The 21,004-nt window shown below is 40.1% G+C and overlaps 1 pseudogene across 1 annotated transcript in view; it reads right to left on the reverse strand.

Annotated features, from left to right (window-relative positions):
* The window catches only part of LOC308620080 (centrosomal protein of 78 kDa-like), a 319,042-nt pseudogene extending 298,529 nt beyond the window's left edge, over positions 1–20,513 (reverse strand). The window contains exons 1-3 of the transcript in view: positions 20,460–20,513; positions 19,943–20,346; positions 16,433–16,605 (exon numbers count right to left, since the gene is read on the reverse strand). The product of the transcript in view is annotated as a centrosomal protein of 78 kDa-like (transcript). The remainder of the gene's footprint in view (positions 1–16,432; positions 16,606–19,942; positions 20,347–20,459) is intronic.
* Between the last annotated feature and the right edge of the window lie 491 nt (positions 20,514–21,004).

Genomic DNA, 21,004 nt, shown 5'->3' on the forward strand with positions numbered 1-21,004 from the left:
TTGTATGAACAGTGAAAATTTAACAATTCCACTTTTAAGAGGAAAGGTTAGTGTTTCTTTGTAGAAACAATTAAGTCTCAGCAGTAGAGGCATAAGCACACACGTGCACACAGAGTAAACAGAATAGCGCCCCGCTACCTCCCCGCAATCTGATCCCCCGATGAGCCCTGCTGATTCTCCCTCCAAATATAGAGAACCTGTTTACTTCTCTCCATCTTCTCAGACATCGTCTTCCTGGACTACCACGCCAAATTCCTAACCTTATCTGGGTCTCCCGACTTCCACTCTTACTGAATCCCCACCCCATCCATTTATGCAGCAGCCAAAATCAATTGTTCCTCTTTCAGTGCAAACTGGATCAGGACACCTCTCATTCACTGCTTTCCCACTGCACTTGGCAAACATCTGAACTTCTTCAGACCCACGGTTTTATTTCCTTCTCACTCACTGTGTACTGTCCACACTGGCTTTGGGGTCTAGGAAGGAAATTTTGACACAGGCTACCACACAGATGACACGCGAAGACATTAAGCTAAGTGGATAAGTCAGATACAAATGGACAAATGTTACATGATTCCACTTCTGTGAGGTCCCCAGATGGGTCAAATTCATAGAGACAGAAAGTGGAGTGGTGGGTGTCAGGGGCTGGGAGGGGGGTGGGGAGTCAGTGTTTAATGGGGACAGAGTTTCACTTGGACAGGATGAAAACATTCTGGAGATGGATGGTCGGGATGGTTGCACAACAATGAGAATTCTTGTTTTCCTTCCTTAAGATTTTTGTTTTACTTATTTTCGGCTGCGTTGGGTCTTCGTTGCTGGGCGCAGGCTTTCTCTAGTCGCGGCGAGCGGGGGCTACTCTTCGGTGCAGTGTGCAGGCTTCTCATTGAGGTGGCTTCTCTTTGCGGCAGAGCATGGGCCCTAGGCGCGTGGGCTCAGTAGTTGTGGCTCGCGGGCTGAGGAGTTATGGCTTGCAGGCTCAGTAGTTGTGGCGCACGGGCGTTAGGTGCTCCGCGGTATGTGGGATCTTCCCGGACCAGGGCTCGAACCTGTGTCCCCTGCATCGGCAGGCGGATTCTTGACCACTGTGCCACCAGGGAAACCCAAGAAAAAAAGCAAGACTCAGACCCCAAGGGGAGGAGTGGAAGTACGAGTTGGGAGGTTCAGAAGAAGCTTGCAGTGACACTGCATGACCCTGAGTTGGCTATTTTCTTCTCTGCATCTCGGCTACCATATACTTCCTACCCTCATAGAAAAATAACCTGTCTGGAATTGGAAATTTTTCCATTTAGTCTTTTTGTGCATGTGACATTTTTATTCAGAAAAATAATCTGTGTTGAACTGGAGTTTTTTCCATTTAGTATTTTGTACATGTGACATTTTTATTCAGGTAGTGAAATCTCTGGGTCAACAGTGATACCACATTCTCAAGATTTTGATAAGTAGACTAGAACTTCTTAACTGGAATCAAGGGGCAGGCTTTGGATAATCCATGGACTTTGTGACATCCAAAGGTGCCCTTTGTGTGTGTGTGTGTGTGTGTGTGTGTGTGTTTGTAGACACCCTTTGAAGGGTGTGTGAGCACCTGTAGTTTTCTATGATTTTAGCTTCTCCAAATGGCTCTTGGACTCAAAGGTGCCTGAGGGGAGCGGACGTGTACTCCCCCAGTACAGAATTCTGAACGCAGTGTCAGTAAACATTCAGCCAAAGAGCTTTGCCAAATTGCGTGTTTTAACGTAACTTTTTAATCCACTGAGTCGATGTACCTGGGATCTTTTTTTACATACTTATCTCACTCTTTATTTATTTTTTTTGGGGTGGGGGTACGCGGGCCTCTAACGGTTGTGGCCTCTCCCGTTGCGGAGCACAGGCTCCGGACGCGCAGGCTCAGCGGCCATGGCTCATGGGCCCAGCCACTCCGCGGCATGTGGGATCTCCCCGAACCAGGGTACCAACCCGTGTCCCCTGCATCGGCAGGTGGACTCTCAACCACTGCACCACCATGGAAGCCATTATCTCACTCTTATAAGGCTGAAACGTTGCTGCTTCCCCTAAGTTTCCTTGTCCCTCTCCCCACTCTCCCACCAGGCCGTGGAAGAGGAATGGGAGGGAGAGGGAGAGTCCAGCAGGGAGAGGACAGTGCACCTGCTGGGAAGCGGTAAAGAGGGGTCCAGGGTGGGAGGGAGGGAGACACAAGAGGGAGGGGATATGGGAACAGGTGTATATGTATAACTGATTCGCTTTGTTATAAAGCAGAAACTAATACGCCATTGTGAATCAACTGTACCCCAATAAACTTGTAAAAAAAATTAGAACTACCATATGACACAGCATTTTCATTCCTGGATATATATCGAAAAAAATAAAACCAAAAAACATTAATTTGAAAAGATATATGCACCCTAATGTTCATGGCAGCATTATTTACAATTGACAACATATGGAAGCAAGCTAAGTGTTTATTAAGAGATGAATGGGTAAGGAAGATGTGATATATATATAAACAATGGAATACTACTTAGCTAAAAAAAAATTTTGTTTGAATTGAAATTGTATCAAGTATCTTTTCTGACCACAATGCTATGAGACTAGACATCAATTACAGGAAAAGAGCTGTAAAAAAATACAAACACATGGAGGCTAAACAATACACTACTCAATAACGAAGTGATCACTGAAGAAATCAAAGAGGAAATTAAAAAATACCTAGAAACAAATGACAATGGAGACACGACGACCCAAAACCTATGGGATGCAGCAAAAGCAGTTCTAAGAGGGAAGTTTATAGCAATACAATCCCACCTTAAGAAACAGGAAACATCTCGAATAAACAACCTAACCTTGCACCTAAAGCAATTACAGAAAGAAGAACAAAAACATCCCAAAGTTAGCAGAAGGAAAGAAATCATAAAAATCAGATCAGAAATAAATGAAAAAGAAATGAAGGAAACGATAGCAAAGATCAATAAAACTAAAAGCTGGTTCTTTGAGAAGATAAACAAAATTGATAAACCATTAGCCAGACTCATCAAGAAAAAAAGGGAGAAGACTCAAATCAATAGAATTAGAAATGAAAAAGGAGAAGTAACAACTGACACTGCAGAAATACAAAAGATCAGGAGAGATTACTACAAGCAACTCTATGCCAATAAAATGGACAACCTGGAAGAAATGGACAAATTCTTAGAAATGCACAACCTGCCAAGACTGAATCAGGAAGAAATAGAAAATATGAACAGACCAATCACAAGCACTGAAATTGAAACTGTGATAAAAAATCTTCCAACAAACAAAAGCCCAGGACCAGATGGCTTCACAGGCGAATTCTATCAAGCATTTAGAGAAGAGCTAACACCTATCCTTCTGAAACTCTTCCAAAATATAGCAGAGGGAGGAACACTCCCAAACTCATTCTACGAGGCCACCATCACCTTGATACCAAAACCAGACAAGGATGTCACAAAGAAAGAAAACTACAGGCCAATATCACTGATGAACATAGATGCAAAAATCCTCAACAAAATACTAGCAAACAGAATCCAACAGCACATTAAAAGGATCATACACCATGATCAAGTGGGGTTTATTCCAGGAATGCAAGGATTCTTCAATATACGCAAATCAATCAACGTGATACACCATATTAACAAATTAAAGGAGAAAAACCATATGATCATCTCAATAGATGCAGAGAAAGCTTTCGACAAAATTCAACACCCATTTATGATAAAAACCCTGCAGAAAGTAGGCATAGAGGGAACTTTCCTCAACATAATAAAGGCCATATATGACAAACCCACAGCCAGCATCGTCCTCAATGGTGAAAAACTGAAACCATTTCCACTAAGATCAGGAACAAGACAAGGTTGCCCACTCTCACCACTCTTATTCAACATAGTTTTGGAAGTTATAGCCACAGCAATCAGAGAAGAAAAGGAAATAAAAGGAATCCAAATTGGAAAAGAAGAAGTAAAGCTGTCACTGTTTGCAGATGACATGATACTATGCATAGAGAATCCTAAAGATGCTACCAGAAAACTACTAGAGTTAATCAATGAATTTGGTAAAGTTGCAGGATACAAAATTAATGCACAGAAATCTCTGGCATTCCTATATACTAATGATGAAAATCTGAAAGTGAAATCAAGGAAACACTCCCATTTACCACTGCAACAAAAAGAATAAAATATCTAGGAATAAACCTACCTAAGGAGACAAAAGACCTGTATGCAGAAAATTATAAGACACTGATGAAAGAAATTAAAGATGATACAAATAGATGGAGAGATGTACTATGTTCTTGGATTGGAAGAATCAACATTGTGAAAATGACTCTACTACCCAAAGCAATCTACAGATTCAATGCAATCCCTATCAAACTACCACTGGCATTTTCCACAGAACTAGAACAAAAAATTTCACAATTTGTATGGAAGCACAAAAGACCCCGAATAGCCAAAGCAATCTTGAGAACGAAAAACGGAGCTGGAGGAATCAGGCTCCCTCACTTCAGACTATACTACAAAGCTACAGTAATCAAGACAGTATGGTACTGGCACAAAAACAGAAAGATAGCTAGGTTCATTTTTAAATGGAAGATATACTCTAGATATTTAAATGTAGGGCATCTCTTCCTTTCAAATCTCAGAAAGAAAGGTGTGCTTCAGTTTCCCTGCAGAAAGCTCTAGTATCTTACTCCCTTTTGAAAGAGGAACTAATCCTTCTTTCTCTATTCTTCTTTGTCTTCTTCCCTTCATCAGCAATGAGCCTCTTTATCATTTTTGTCAGCCCAAAGAATAATTTTTCTCTTTCCAGGCCAGTCAAAAATTGTACACTACAAAGTAAACAGAAAGAGCTTTATTTATAAAAATAAAAAAGCTATGGCATTAGTTCTTAAAGAGTATAAAACTTTGATCCCTCATTCCAACAAAAAGTCTTGTTAGCATTTAGGGTTCAATGAGAGGCAATAAACAAAAATGTTTTGGTGACTCATTTGACATCTTTACTAAAAGGTTTGAACTCATAATGGTGAATATCAGACATATTTGTGTTAGGCAATTAAAATTAAATTATATCTAGATGTATTTTAAATTACCATATTAACATTAACAAGTAATCTTAGAACTCATCTTGAAAGTAAAAGGTACTTTTATACTTTATAATGAAAAAATCAATAAAATGTGCCTTTATGAAGAGAAAATGTAATTATAATACCAATTAATGTTAACTGGTCACTTTTTTATTGAAGTAGAGTTGACATACAATATTATGTTAGTTTCAAGTGTTCAACATACTGATCCAACATCTAAATACATTTGAATTGGTCACCGTGATAAGTCTAGTAACCATATATCACCATACAAAATTATTACAGTATTATTGACTATATTCCTTATGCAGTAGATTGCATCCCCAAGACATTTATTTTATAACTGGAAATTTGTACCACTTAATACCCTTCACCTATTTCTCTCAGTCCCCATCCCCCTTCCCCTCTAGTAATCACCAGTTTGTTCTCTGTATCTACAAGTTTGTTTCTCTTTTGTTTTCTTTGTTTTCTTTTTTAGATTTCACATATAAGTGAAATCATACAGTATTTGTTCTTCTCTGTCTGACTTATTTCACTTAGCACACCTAGTACTCTAGGTCAATCCATGTTGTTGCAAGTGAAGATATTTCATTCTTTTTTAGGACTAAGTAATATTTCATTATATATGTGTGTATATATACACCACATCTTCTTTATCCATTCATCTATTTATGGACACTAGTTTCTTCCATATCTTGGCTAGTATAAGTAATGCTCCAATGAACAGAGGGGTGCATACATCCTTTCTTATTAGTGTCTTTGTTTTCTTTGGATAGATACTCAGAAGTTGAATTGTTGGATCATATGGTAATTCTATTTTTAACATTTAGGGGAACCTCTGTACTGTTTTCCATAGTGGCTGCACCAATTTACATTCCCACTAACAGTGCACAAGGGTTCCCTTTTGGATGACGGCCATTCTGACAGGTGTAAGGTGATATCTCACTGTGGTTTTGATTTGCATTTCCCAGATGATTAGTGATATTGAGCATCTTTTCATGTGTCTTTTGGTCATTTGTATGTATTCCCAAAGCAATGTAACCCCTATCAAAATACCAATGGTATTTTTCACAGAATTAGAACAAATAATCCTAAAATTTGTATAGAATCATCCAAACAAACAAAAAACCTCCAATAACCAAAGCTATATTGAGAAAGAAAAACAAACCTGGTGGTATGACATGCACTGATCTCAGACTATACTACAAAGCTATAGTAATCAAAACAGTATGGTATTAGCATAACCACAGACACATAGGTCAGTGGAATAGAGAGCCCAGAAATGAACCCACAGTTATGTGATCAATTAATCTACAACAAAGGAGGCAAGAACATACAATGAAATAAAGACAATAAATGGTGTTAGGAAAATTGGACAACTACCTGCAAAAGAGTGAAACTGAATTATTTCCTTATACCATATATAAAAATAAATTTAAAATGGATTAAAGACTCACATTTAAGACCTGAAACCATAAAACCCCTAGGAAAAATACATTGACATCGATCTTAGCAATATTTTTGGGGGGGTCTATCTCCTCAGGCATGGCCAACAGAAGTAAAATTAAACAAGTGTCATTATATCAAACTGAAAAGCTTTTGCAGAGAGGAGAAAACCATCACAAAATGAAAAGGTAACTTACTGAATGAAAGATTTTTTCAAATGATATATCTGATAAGGAGTTAATATCCAAATTATCTAAAGAAATCATACAATTTAATATCAAAAAACCCCAGATATTCCAATTTAAAAATGGGCAGAGAACCTGAACTGGTTACTTTTTAAAGTGTTTGATACAGTACTTAGATGCATTCTTTTTTCATTAGCCTTGAATATCAATACTCTTAACATCTCCGTTTATAAATGAAGAAATTAAGGAATGGAGAGATAAATGACTTGTCTAAGGTACAAAGCTTATTACAAAAAAGATTATACTAAACCAGACCTCTGATTCAGATTCCTATACTTTAATCATTAGGGCTTACTGCAGAAGATTAGAGACAGAATTTGACATTGAAAGCTTAGATTCCAGTTTTTAATGAGACTTCTTCACCATGCCTTTATGTCTAAGGGAAAAAATTCTGGTCTGTACTGCCATTAATGATAATACTGCTTTAGAGAAATGTTCTGGAGGGAAAGGATATTATTCAAATTTATTTTTAAAGTGTTTTTTTTGGTTTGACTTTGTTTCTTAATTTTCTCATGCTAGGATGGGAGGGCAAACAAAACCTAAACTAACAATACCAACTATACGTGTGTGTGTGTGTGAGAGTGTGCCTGTGCTTATAAGTATGAAAATACAACTTACAAGAAAAGGCAAGACCAGAATCTATAAGGCTAAGGATTTTGACTTTATCTTAGATGCAAGAGAAAGCAATTAAATGAAAAGATAGTTGTGTAGATACTAGGCTGTTCAAGTAGAGCAAAGGAGAAATGGTAGTGGCTAAGACGGTGGCAATGAAGATGAAGAGAAACATTATATATGTGATGAGAGAGAGAGAGATGAGATTCCAGAGGACCTAATGATGCAGTCTATGCAGAAAGTGAACAAAAGGAAGGAACTGAGGATCATTCCCAGGTTTTTGCATGGAGTTACTTTTTGTGTGAATCATGGCACCATTCACTGAGGAAGAAAAGATTTGCAGGATGGAAAAGTTTGGAAGAAGGAATCATTGAAGTTTCATTTTAGACATCTTAGTTGTAGAGACGTCAAGCAGTGTTCCTCATATTTCTCCAATGAAAAGAATCACCTGGGGATCTTATTGCACATATGGATTATCACCTTTTCTGCTAGAACTTCTGGTTTGGTAGTCTGAGTTGAACACAAAGTACTAGATTTTCTCACACTGCAGAAGGAAAAAAAACACACTGAAGGAGGTGGGAAAGAGCTAACCTAAGTAACTTTGGAAAACAGTATTTTAATATACTGTGATTAACCATGCACAATATATACTGAAAAGCTAAAGACAAAAAGAAATGTACACAAATATTGAACTTGTTAGTAAATTTATTTTTCACACGTGTACAGGTTAATGATTTTTAAATATTTTATGTGTATTCCAGAATTGAGCAAATGAATAGACTGCAAATAATGAGAATCAGGTTTCTAATTGTTAAAGAGTGACAAATAAGGAAAGGGTAAGGGAGGCTAGAATAAACCCTGTGCTGTTGGATTGGAATCAAGGTATCCATTTGAATTCATATATCAATTTGAACTTATATATATATGTAGATAGACAGATGATAATGTGTGTGCGTGCACACGTGTGTGTATATACACACACACCCAGATAGATAATATGAAAATAGAGATACTTGTATATTTTTATGTATTCGTATATATATTTTTAGCTCTCTCTGCTGAAAACACAATGAGGTAGCTTGGATAGTGATAAATCCACCTCATACCAAGATTCTGGTTTCTGAATACCATTATTAATGCAAGGAACATGAACTCCATGGAGAAATGACTGATTCAAGGCTGAGACAGAGGAAAGTAAAAGATGGGTCTGGAGCACTTTGTGGTGTCAGAAAGTAAGATATTACTCCAACAATTGTATGGCCATGTAGGAAAAATATAGGAGACAGCTGGAAGGAGTACCAGTGACCAAATATGGAACACTTTGAGAAACAAAACTATTAATGATAGTAATAAATTTTAACCCGTAGAATAAAATAATTATCCACAAGTTCACACTGATGTATGTATATATATGAACAAATAACCAGATAAATACATAAATGAAGGAGAAGAACAGCTCTTTCTTATACTCAAATTATAGTTAATAAATGTAGAGGGAATGATGGGGATAGAAAATGAACAATCATCAAACACCACAGTAATGGGTGGAGTCAAAAATTATTGATGGATGCTAAAATTAGTATGGGAAAATTAAACAAGAAGCAGAATATTTGAACAATCTCAAATAATTACAAAGGGAAAAATAGCGATTTTGCAGCTATCATTATAACTAAGTCATCAAAGTTAGCATCCCCAGTAGTGAGACATACAGATTTGTTTGTACCTCTAATATGTACTGAAAATGGCATAATATCTCTCCTGAAGTGTTCTTGTCAAGAAATACATATCCTCAGTCTAACCATGAGAAAATATCAAACAAACCCTATTTGAGAAAAATTCTACAAAATGACTGGCTAAGATTTTCCATTAGTTCGAGGTCATAACAGACAAAAAAAGACTGAGGAACTATCCTAGATTAGAGAAGAATGGGGAGATATGACAAGCAAATGCAATAAGGGATCCTAGATTTGAATCTGGACCGCAAGACAATAGGCAATATTTGAATACGAGTCTATAAATCATTAGTAGCATTGTGACAATGTAAACTTTCTGCTTTCAATAATTATACTCTAGTAATAGAAAATGTTAACATTTGGGGAAGCTGAGTAAGGGGTATATGGGAACTCATACTGCTATGTTTGAAGTTTTTTGATAAATAAGATTTGATAACACAGTTTTATAAAAACTTAGTTTGGACATTTCTGAACCTCTTTTTTGTTTCCTTATGGAAGAAAGTTGCTTGTTTAGGGATAATACTAAATCAATGGGGGTAAGATTTACACAGGACCAACCCTAACCTTCATAGTGTGTGGCACAGGAAACAACTTTGAATGGCCATTTCAAGGAACAATATACTTAAGTGTATACAATGAGTAAAATGGATGAACTACACAAATTAATGAGTTGAAAAACCATAGAATCATAGAATTTTCTCACTGTAAAGGCTCTTACTTTCATAACTTTTCAGTTCCTATGGGTAAATGCCAAAGAGCAGGATTACTAGATCACTGTATGGTAAAAGTACGTTTATTTTGTCAGAAACTGCCAAGTATCCCGCTAGCCACAAATGAGAATTCCAATTGTTCTGCATCATCACCAACTTCGGTATTTCAGTTTGGGGATTTTAGCCATTTAAATAGGTGTGTAGTGGTATCTCATTATCATTCTAATTCAAAATTCACTGATGACATGGAATGTGTAGCATCTTTTCACATGCTTATTTGCCATGTGCCTATTTTCTTTGTTTAACCATAGTAGTTTTTTTTTTTTTTTTTAACCAAGGCCTGCTAACTCTTGTCCTCCTATGTCTATTTCTGTTGTCTTTTTTCTTTCTTTCTTTTTTTGAACTTTTGATCATTTAGTCTTTTTCCTGGTTATGTCCAATTATTTTTTATACTAAAATTGGGCTTAACTTATTTTAGGAAACTATAAAGATACCTCCACATTCTGGATGTTGTTATCTTTCTCTTGAAAAGATTTACTTTGGCCCATGGCAGACAGTTATTATAGGGACTGGTAACCTTAGTCCATTCTCCGTTTGAGCTCATTCAAAGCCGTTTTTCAGTCTGTGTGAAGGTTGGTCTATTCCTGTCTTGTCCTTCCTCTACGGGTGTTGCCCTTTGGGATTACCATGTGAAAGTTTGGATTCTCCCTATTCCCAACTACCCTTGTATTTGTTAGGCTTTAAATGTAATGGTTCCCGCAGCCCTGTGAGACTAAAGATACACTTAGCTTGTCATTCCATTAGTTGTTGCCTTTAGCTTGAGCTGTTGCCCATTGGCTTCTGTGGTTAGAGTCTTTTGAACTCCTTGGCTTTTCAGTTCGTAGGCTGTAAGATTTGAATCAGCAAATGCCCCAAGGAGAAAAGCTGCACCAAATGTCAAGCCTGTGTATGTGTTTCCCTTCTCTCCACAACTTGGCCCACGTCTTGGTGTCTCTCTAACATTCAGATGGCAGCGAACAGATGTTTTCTTACTTTATCCAGCTTTTCTAAAATTTCTTTAGACTTCCCCTGACCTTATGTTATTATTGAACTACCATCTCAATTACCCCTAGGAAGAAAATTGACAATTTTATGTTTTATTTTTTTATTTTCTATATTACCTCAGTTTCTGTAGAGACCTTTTACCTCACTGTTCGGTCTAGTTCCTGTGTTAGCAGTAAGATGGAGATAAGCTGGAGGCTAAGAATACTGGGGGGAAATCACTGATGAATCATATGTCTCATTCTTTTTGTTTTTCCTCTCCTTATTTATTACTCTGGCAGCCTACACCTGCCTTTCTTCATTTGACCCAGTTGCCCAAATAAGAAACCCACTCTGGTAAAGACCTGACTTTACTCTCATAAATGTCTGCATGTTAGGATTAGCTAGATGATGAACACCATGCCAGAGTTCTTTGTGTGAGACTTTTGCAGACTTTTGTTAGCCCTTTAGTTTGCCTCTTGCAAACGCTGCTCAGATTGTTGAGGTTTTCTAAGATTCTGTAGGTCAAACCTCTCTACCTGCATACCAGATGAGCCCTTCTCTCTTTCCTGACTTCACTTGTGGGAGGTTAGCCCTCGGTTCTTCTTTTTGCCCATCCAATCATAATTGTTCATGAATTCCAAAAGGCCCTCAAAGTATCTGTCGTCCCTTTCTCTCTTCTTTTTATCAACACTGCTAAATATTAACCATATATTTGCATACCTCTTTCTTACTTACAGTGGAATATTGGAAGGCTCGATCATTAAGTGTGAGCCCCACCAAACTAGGACTCATACAACACTCTCCTCCAGGCCAAAACTTTTGATATCCACTGGGTTTTTTTAATACTATCTTATATGTAGCTAAATTTGTAAGGATTTAGTTAATGCCTGAGTTATGTGACAATAAGAAATCAGTCAAATTAGCACTACAGAAGTGCAGCTTAGACCTAGGGACCAGAAACAAGGACCACAAAAACCTGTTAACCAATAAGTTTCACTTGTACTTCATGTTTAGCAACTGCTGAGGGTGAATGGGAAGTGAGGGAAAAAGAGTTTATCACAGAAACTTGCACTAAAATGAACAGGAAAATGACCCAGTTCCTGGTTCAAGTCACTGTAATCTGCTTCAATAAATAATAACAGCACACAAGGAAAACAAACACTATATGATAGGAACAATGGATAATTAATTACCAGATCAGGGAGGACAGATTACACTTGCTATGGGATTTCATTAAAGAAGGATTCCAAAAAGTACTGGCTTCTTCTGAGAAGACTTCTCAGAACAGGTAGCATTTAAACTGAGTCTTGAACAAGTATATAGAGGGTAGGGAACAGGCCTTCCGGGCAGGGAACAGGCACAGTGTCAGGAATGGCACAAAGGGCTTATGGAATAGGGGACAAAAAAAAAAAAAAAGCTGAACACAGGAGTGCTACGTGTTGGGGAATATGGGGGAAGGCTGGCTGAGGTTGGTTAAATGAAACATAATTAGACGGAAGAGAAAGTAGGTGCAAAGACACATGGAAGACTGTAGAAAGCCCCTGAAGATGGAGATCAGCATAATAATATGAAGAACTCAGTGGTACTTTGACACTGTATGAATGTCTAGGTTTAAAAAAATCAGGAAAACACAATAAAAGAATAAACTACTGATATAATGATATGTAACCAGAGGTCAGATACCAAAGAATACACACTGTGTGTTTCCACGTATGTTATATAAGGTGATAGAGGTCAGCTTAGGTGTTGCCCTGGGAGAGTATGGAACAGAAAGAAGTAACAGAGAACCGTGTAGGGTGTTAGAAATATTTTATAATATCTTGATCTGGTGTTGGATACATGGGTGCATAGAGGTGTAAAAATTCAGTTATTAGCAATGCAGTTAACCTACTAGAGTTTTTTTAATATATGCGTACATTAAAAAAAAGACTCTAGTAGGTTAATTAGGCTGTCAGTTGTATGAAGTAAATTTTGATCAAGGAATAGCCAAGGTAGTAATGCAGTAATAAGTTATAAATGTACTCACTGTGCTCTAGAATGTCACAATTGGAATACAAGAAATATGTGTAAGAAAAAAGACAAATATTCAACTTTGATGGTTGGATGAGCTGAATAAGTTAGATCACTCTACTTTCAATTTAAGAACTTGGCCAGTGTTTGGATACCTTTGAACAAAGAAAAAAAAGAAATACAATTTTTATTACGCATATACTATGTATCAATCCCTGACTTCTATTTTGACGCATATAAACATGGGAAATATTGCACCTTGTAACTGAGACAATGAAGATGAGTGAGGTAGCTGGTTTTGACACTAGAGGCTGAGAAAACCATCAGCTCATAATTGTAAGAAGTCTGAAGTCGGAGGAAAAGAATCAAGAGGAAATAGTGGTAAGTGCCAGGAGCTTCTGGAAACTACATCACAGATGAAGACTCCAGGATTGTTGAGCTTTCTAAGAGTCCCAATAACTCAGATAAAAACAGAGGGCTTAAAACTGAATCCTGGGGATATATGTATGCATATAGCTGATTCACTTTGTTACACAGCAGAAACTAACACAACACTGTAAAGCAATTATACTCCAATAAAGATGTAAAAAAAAACAAAAAAAAAACTGACGCCTGCAAAGTAACAGTTGTTAGGACAAACAGTAAAGAATTATAAGAAAAATAATCACATGCCTGTCCCAACAGAGAAATAGCCTAAGCTCCATCTCACCATTTCTCCGATTGGCCTTTCACAAAATACAGTCCCATCAGCTGAATATAGGTTTGTCAAGTAACTGTGAGTAAGACTGAATTAAACAAAAATAAATCAATTCCTTCCTCCAAAACTTTTCAGAGTATGTAATGAAACAAAGTGAAACTTGAATTTCATGTCGGGATGTAGAGTACAATTCTTCCCAAATGCTTCTGTCCTGTAACTACATTAACATCATCTAAAACCAGCGTTCTGCAGGACAGAGATTGTGAAACGCTGCTCTCATCATGTAAGATATCAACTCTTTCTGAAAATCCATTCTTCCTTCTGCCCTTTCTCCTGTTGTCCCTGTCACCTGGAATGTCTGTCCTAAGCTCCACCTGCCAAAACCCTACCCATTTTTAGGATCCAAGAGATAATAAAAGGCTTACATTACTGAAAGGCAGAGAAAGAAATACCTTCCTAGGGATCTACATTTCCTTCCTAGGGAAAAGAAAAATTGTAAAGTATACCACAGTGACCTTAAGTCTATGAATGTAACTATGTTGTGTTACTTGGAGTTCTGTAAAAGTCAATGTGCTACAATATACATGGATATGAATGTTTGATCTCTTACAAGTAGAACTTGCTGATAACTTTCATCATGAGCGAGGTTAATGATTAAGGGAGCCATTGTATTTGGCTCAGCCCTTATAACTAGGGAATATTAAAATTGGAAAGGTCCCTAGATATTAGCAAATCTATCCACCTCATATTCTAAGTAAGGAAACTGAGACCTTCATAGATTGGATACTTATATTAACAAAGGAAAAGGGTATAAGATTGGCAGACCTACCTTTTAGATTAAGAATTTTGAGATTTTTATAGACTACTAGGACATTATGTCCACTGATATTGAGACAATGTGTTTCTTAGTCATCATTTCCTATTGCACTGACCAAGCGAGGTGGCAGTCAGTAGTTGTACAAAGGGAAAAAGAAAACTTTAGAAACTCCCGATTTATATACACAGGGAAGTTCATCATTCATGTTATTTAAGCTAACTGGATGCAGTTTATCAGCTACATTGAGGAATGGTGAAGTGAAGTGTCTTTACAATTAACATGTTAGTTTGTGTCATGACCTCCCTGGTGTTCAAGTGAGTTAACGGTTAGCACTCAACTAGGCACTTAAGAGTCCATTATAAATCTGGACTAAACATTTATTTGTGGCATCTTTATTCTTCTTTGGTGCCCTTAGGCAGAATTAGCCCTCTTATGTTTTGATAAATTCAAGTATTAAACAGGGCTAAGGTTTCACAAGTTCTTTGGCCTAAACATGGGGGTAAGGGAGACCAATGAGCTGGAGTACTTCTAGATTTAAGAATGGTCAGATTGAGGAAGAAGAGTCTTATGCCAGAGGTGAAAGAAGACTGATTATAATTACCTATTTTTAAAAATTCCAACCCTTTTCAATGTTCTAAAGTGATCAGGAAGTACATGGGTATGCTAGGAAGTAAGGGAGTCAAGCAAGAATATTCTCTAAGAGTTTGTGGATGGCAATGAAGAGGAAAGGAAGATAGAGACAATCCTGGAAAAGGTTTTGGTTGGCCATAATAATGAAGTCAGAAGGAGAAGAAGAAGAAGAAAAAGAAGAATGACACATGCAATGGGAAAGAGAAAGCAAGAATAGAGAAGCAAAAGGGAGAGTAGAAAAATGAGACAAATTTGGAGAAGGAAATGAGGAAGAAAACTGGGTGAAAGAAGGAAGCACTGATGGTAGACCACCTGACACTCAAACATTAACACGATGCACATTTAAGATGTGTCATCAATGGCCATGGTCATTACCCTCAAATAGTTTACAGTATGTGTTTCAGAGACATTTATAAATTGAAAATGACATTAAAATAAGTGCCAGGGTATAAGTATTCATGGAATTGTATGGGAGAATAAAAAGTCCCCCGTCAAAGAGCCTTCTGAGACATCGGGAAAAAAGGAAAAACCTAAAAAGCATAAGACTCTTCCTATTTTCATTTCCAATGATACATCCCAATCTTGATGATCAATCAGCGATTTAAATATCAACTATAAACACAGTATTTTATGAGCTGCTATGCAGTGTACTAGAGCAATAGAACAGAGAGGACCTCAAACCCTCTGTTCCCTCAAATTGAAAGGCAGTCTTCCTGACCTCTCCAGACCACTACTGGACACAGGGAACACACACTAATGTTTCAGGACCCCAACCAGCAGTCACCTGCTTAGTGATTACTTCCATGACACACCCTCACCAACACCACTGACTTTCCTGCTCCTACGGGACATGACATAAATTTCCTATTTTAACACATACCACAGTGCAGTATGATTGCAGGTAGATGTTCTAACAACTTAAAAGAGAATGATGACTTTTTTGCTCTTTACATCTTGTTATTTCCCTACTCATAATATTTCTTGAAGAGAAACCATAAAAATATAAACAAACACAAAAAACAGATAATATACAAAACGTGTGCTTTGCACCTTAACACAAACTTAAGTAAAATGAGTTCTGACAGTATCCGGCATGACAAACTTCCATGGTACAAATGAGAATGGACCAAGGTTTGAGCAGGTACAGGAGACAATCCAGGCATGAACAACACCAAGGAAAGGTAGACAGGAAGTAACATGGTGCGTAGGAAATCACGAGACCAGTCTGATGGGAAGAGACTGAAACAAGACTGAAACTCACTTTCTAAACCTCCATCTCCAATTGGACAATTCACAAGACACAGGTGCACCAAAGTGGCCAAATATTCAATCCCTTTAATGGGGAGGAACAGTTTAAAATTTTATTGCTTTAGTTTGCCCAAAAGTAACTATCAAATGTTGGCAGGACACAATGAAGGCTTACCTTTGTTAACATAGTTAAGTCTCTCTCTCTCACAACTAGCCCACTTGGCTCCACGTTCCTTAGCGCACCCGATGCACTTACACAGCATTGATGGGCTTTACACAGCTGGAAGGTCACATCTTTATTTCTTATTGCAGGAACACAACATCTGGAAACTTTATTTCTATCGGAAGCTACAGCAAAATTATTGTAAAATGAGTCATTTAAACCATACATTTTATCACCTTTAAAAAGCATCTGCTCTGTGCTAAGGATTAGAAATGACTCCTGTCCTTAAAGCCTCATTAAGGAGGAAGATCTATAAACTCAAAATTTCAATCACATGAGATAAAGAACCATAACCTTTAAGCACAGAAGTGCCTATGGAGGCCAAAAGTTATATCTAAGTGACGGCTTCATGATAACCCTGAAGTACAGTCTAGAAAGATGAGGCTAGGCAGAGTTGGAGTAGGAGGTGCATTAACTGCACAGGGAGCACCTGTGCAAAGACACTCAAGCCTGACACCTGCTGGGCACTGTAAATACTGCAGGTGGGGATGACTAAAGACCAGGGGTCCAAGTGTGAGAAGAGGCAGAAATAAAAATAGAGATGTTGGCCCAAGCAAGCCTGGGAGAGAGCATGGCTTGTATCCCACAGGTGATGAGGCCTGGGGCTACCACTGGCTGAGTAAGGGTGCCTCCGCTGATTAGAAAAAGGCGCCCCGCTGCTGAAGGACCAATTAGATAAAGGGAGTGATCACAAAAAGCTCCCCTTCCTCAAGGCCAAAGAGCCCCAGGAGGCTTGGCAAAGCACAGTTCAGACTACAGGCCTCTGTGCAGAGCACACGCTGGGCGGCTAGTATGCACTAACTCTGTGTGGGCAAGCCATTAGCAGCATTATTTTAGGCATATCTTGTCATGTTAGAAGATCACTCAACCCGAGTAGGCAGATGAACTTAGAGGAACTGAGACCAGGGGCCGTGAAACCACCCAGCAGTTTCTGCCATAGCCTGGGCAAAATGTAATATGGATGAAGAAGCAAATTTAGGAGGAGGCCAAAATTTACAAGATAGACCCACTGGATGCAAGACATAAAGAAAGTTCAGTGAAGGAACTCTGAAGAGAATGGGCTCTACAATAAATTTTTCTTACATTCAATGTCAAATATCAGGCAAAATTAAGTACAGTGGCCTCTAAGGTCCCTTCCAGCTCTAATTTCTTTTGATTTCTAACTTATTACTCTGGTTAAGTAAAGTCCCTTCAGAGGTACAGAACAGTTCTTATACCTGAATGGGACGCAAAGAATAATCTGACTTCTCTTCACCAGGGGAGGAGTTGAACTATCCTTGCAGAAGAGATAACAGATGGTGTGAACCCCAGATCCTAGAAAAGGGCCAGGCACACGATAAGTATTCAGCTTTTCAAAATCAAATGAACAATCATTTCCTGTCCTAGATCTTTACACCCTTCCTCTGCTGGCTACTTTCTCACAGCTTATAAACATCCTCAAATATACCCACTTAAAAATCTCTCAGATAGGGCTTCCCTGGTGGCGCAGTGGTTGAGAGTCCGCCTGCCGATGCAGGGGACACGGGTTCGTGCCCCGGTCTGGGAAGATCCCACATGCCGCAGAGCGGCTAGGCCCGTGAGCCATGGCTGCTGGGCCTGCGCATCCGGAGCCTGTGCTCTGCAAGGGGAGAGGCCACAACAGTGAGAGGCCCGCCTACCGCAAAAAAAAAAAAAAAAAAAAAAAAAAAAAAAAAATCTCTCAGACCTATGATTCTCTGGATCTTCTTGTGGATAACCTAAGTCTCTACCATGCCTTCAAACACCTCTCCTCCCCAAAAGCCCAGATCTGAACCTTGGGCCCAGACCTGTCTACCAGGCCCCTCTAAAGCACTGAAGATGAACTAAAATCCTCTCCCCACCCCCAATACCTTCCTACGGTGCTCTGTATCTCTCAAAAAGATGCAGCTGTAAACTGTCACCCACGCTTGCTGCCCTCCCTTTTCTAACTGGTCACCAGGCCCCACCCATTCTCTCTCAGATCTGCAAAATCCAGTCCAACCTTTTATAACTTAAGTGGGAACCTTAGATTACAATTCACCCTGCACCCAATCAAGTGCCTTGCACATGGAGGTCCGGGTAAGTCTCTAAACCAGAAGTCCATCTCACTGTTCTTTAGGGTTTCCCACAGCCTTCAGGATAAACATCTAAACTTCTGACAGGACAAACAAGGCCCCGTTCTGTTGGGCCCCACTAGGTTTCCAGTATCAACTCTCATTTCTTTCCCAAACCCTGAGTTCCAGTCCTATACCTTAGTTTTGCCATATTTTCTTATATTTCTCAAACTTTGACACACACTGCTCCCTCCTGCCACCCCAGTAGCTTCTACATATCCTTAGAAAGGATGGCACCTCCTCCAAGAAGCCTACCCTGAACTTTCCCTTCCAAGATTCTGTGCTCTGCAAAGGGGAAAGGTGGGGGGGGGATACATTAGGACTTTGGCATTAACATAGACACACGACTCTATATCAAATAGATCATCAACAAGGACCTACTGCACAGCACAGGGAACTCTACTCCATAGCCTGGAACAAACTGTACGGGAAAAGAATCTGAAAAGGAATGGATACATGTATAACGGAATCACTTTACTGTACACCTGAAACTAACACAATATTGTACATCAACTATCCTCCAATATAAAATAAAAATTAAATTAAAGAAAAAAGAGATTCTGTGCTCTATAGCACCAGAACTCACTTCTTCCAGAGCACTGACTACTGTGCTTGTGTTTACTTGCTGCCCAGTAGAAGGGAAGATTACCTAGGGCAGAAGCATCCTCTCCAGCAGCCCTTGGTTCTGACAACTCATTCAAGTGCCAGGCTACTTTACACACATAACCTGCTTAATTCATTCTAAGAACCCACAGAAAGAGTGGTTATTAATGTCATTTTACAAGTGTGGGGATTGTAGTGCAAAAGAAACCTGCCCAGGCCACAGACAGCATAAGCCCTGGAATTCAAACCCTAGGCTGCCTTCACACCAGTGCTCTTTCCACTATATGATACGACTACTGAAAAACAGATTTTTTCTTTCCTGAGCCCTGTTTTAATGGAAAGGAAATGAAGCTGGGATATATCCATTTCCTAATCGCTTTGGTGTGTACCAGGCAAAGTCATTCAACAGACCAGGTAACATCTGTGCAACAATTAACGATGCTCCAAACTGTGCTAAGTGTTCTACTTTGTAGAGTCTAGAAGCATTAACACAGTGCATCCTTGTAACCGCCAGAGAGACTGGGTCCTGTTAAGCCCACGCTACAGATGAGAACACTGAGACCTTGAAGCCTTAAGGCACTCGGCCGGGGTCACCGAGCCGGCAGGAGTCCTAGGCCACACACCCTGTCTAGTGCACGCACACCCGGACACTGGGCACTGGTTCTAGTGCCCACCCTCCACCTTGCACCATTTAAAACCCCGCTTCTCAGTGCCCACACGAGGGGCCCTGGAAGCGGGAAGTACAAACCTGTCTCGACACGCCGTGGCTGGAAGAAGCTCTGGATACAGATCAGGGGCAGCGGGTGCTCAGGAGCGGCGCCCAGTGCACCCCGCGGAGGCGGTCGGCCTTAAGTCCAGCAGGCCCTCCTGTAGGGAAGCGCGCACGGAGGGCAGAGGCACCGAGTCCTGCAGCGCGCACAGGTCCTCAGAGCGCGGAAAGATATCGGCCACGCCGTCCCGGCGCAGCTTCACCAAGGGATCATGGCCCGAGCGCGGCCTCGGGGACGCTGGCTGCGGACATGATGCCCACACCCGCCTGGGGGCCCCGGCTCGCCTCCCGGCCCCTCGGGCGCCCACCGCCCGGCGGCTGCGGCCCCGCAGCGTGCGCAGGACCGGCGTCGCAGCCAGAAGACATAGGGCCACGGGCCCCAGCTACGCCAACCCCCCCATGCCGCGCTCCGGAGACCCCGCAGGGCCTGGTGTTGGCGCACGCACCTACGCCCTCCACGCCGCGGGGCTGCCGTTTATAAGGCAGCGGGCGGGACCGTGGGGGCGGGGCTCGAGGACGTCAGCACGCTCGCCGTGCGTCGCGTCCGCATGCAGCCCTGTCTCCCATGGTGACGCGGCCTGAAGAGTAGGGGCTTGAGCTCTGAGACTAAGGCAGCGTGAAACGTTGGAGGTGTGGAGACTTCGGGGCTTCCAAAAAGCGTTTGCTGACTCATCCAAACAAAAGTGAGACCTGGTTGTATCAACGCATTTGAAAAGTAAACTCCCGTAAGTGTCTGTGCTCCCCCCGCCCAGGAGAGAGCGTGTATTCCGTGAGGGACACACGAAAGGCTGAGTGAACGTCTGCCTGTGGTCCCTTACCTGGTGCACGGGTGTGTGAATTTATGCGGAGAGCTCTTAATTTCCGTAGTTTCTGCTAACTTGACACGGTAGTTGGCAAATGGTGACGTGTTCCATGCATTCAGGACATGATCGTGGTTACTAATAATCACTTTGTTTTGTACTGACAACTCCACAGAGAATTTACTACTGAATATCCACTTTACAGAAGAGAAATTGAGGCGTAGGAAGTGAAGTGGCCGAG

Source organism: Mesoplodon bidens, assembly GCF_964165515.1.
Source record: "Mesoplodon bidens genome assembly, chromosome: 7".
Taxonomy (NCBI): Eukaryota; Metazoa; Chordata; class Mammalia; order Artiodactyla; family Ziphiidae; genus Mesoplodon; species Mesoplodon bidens.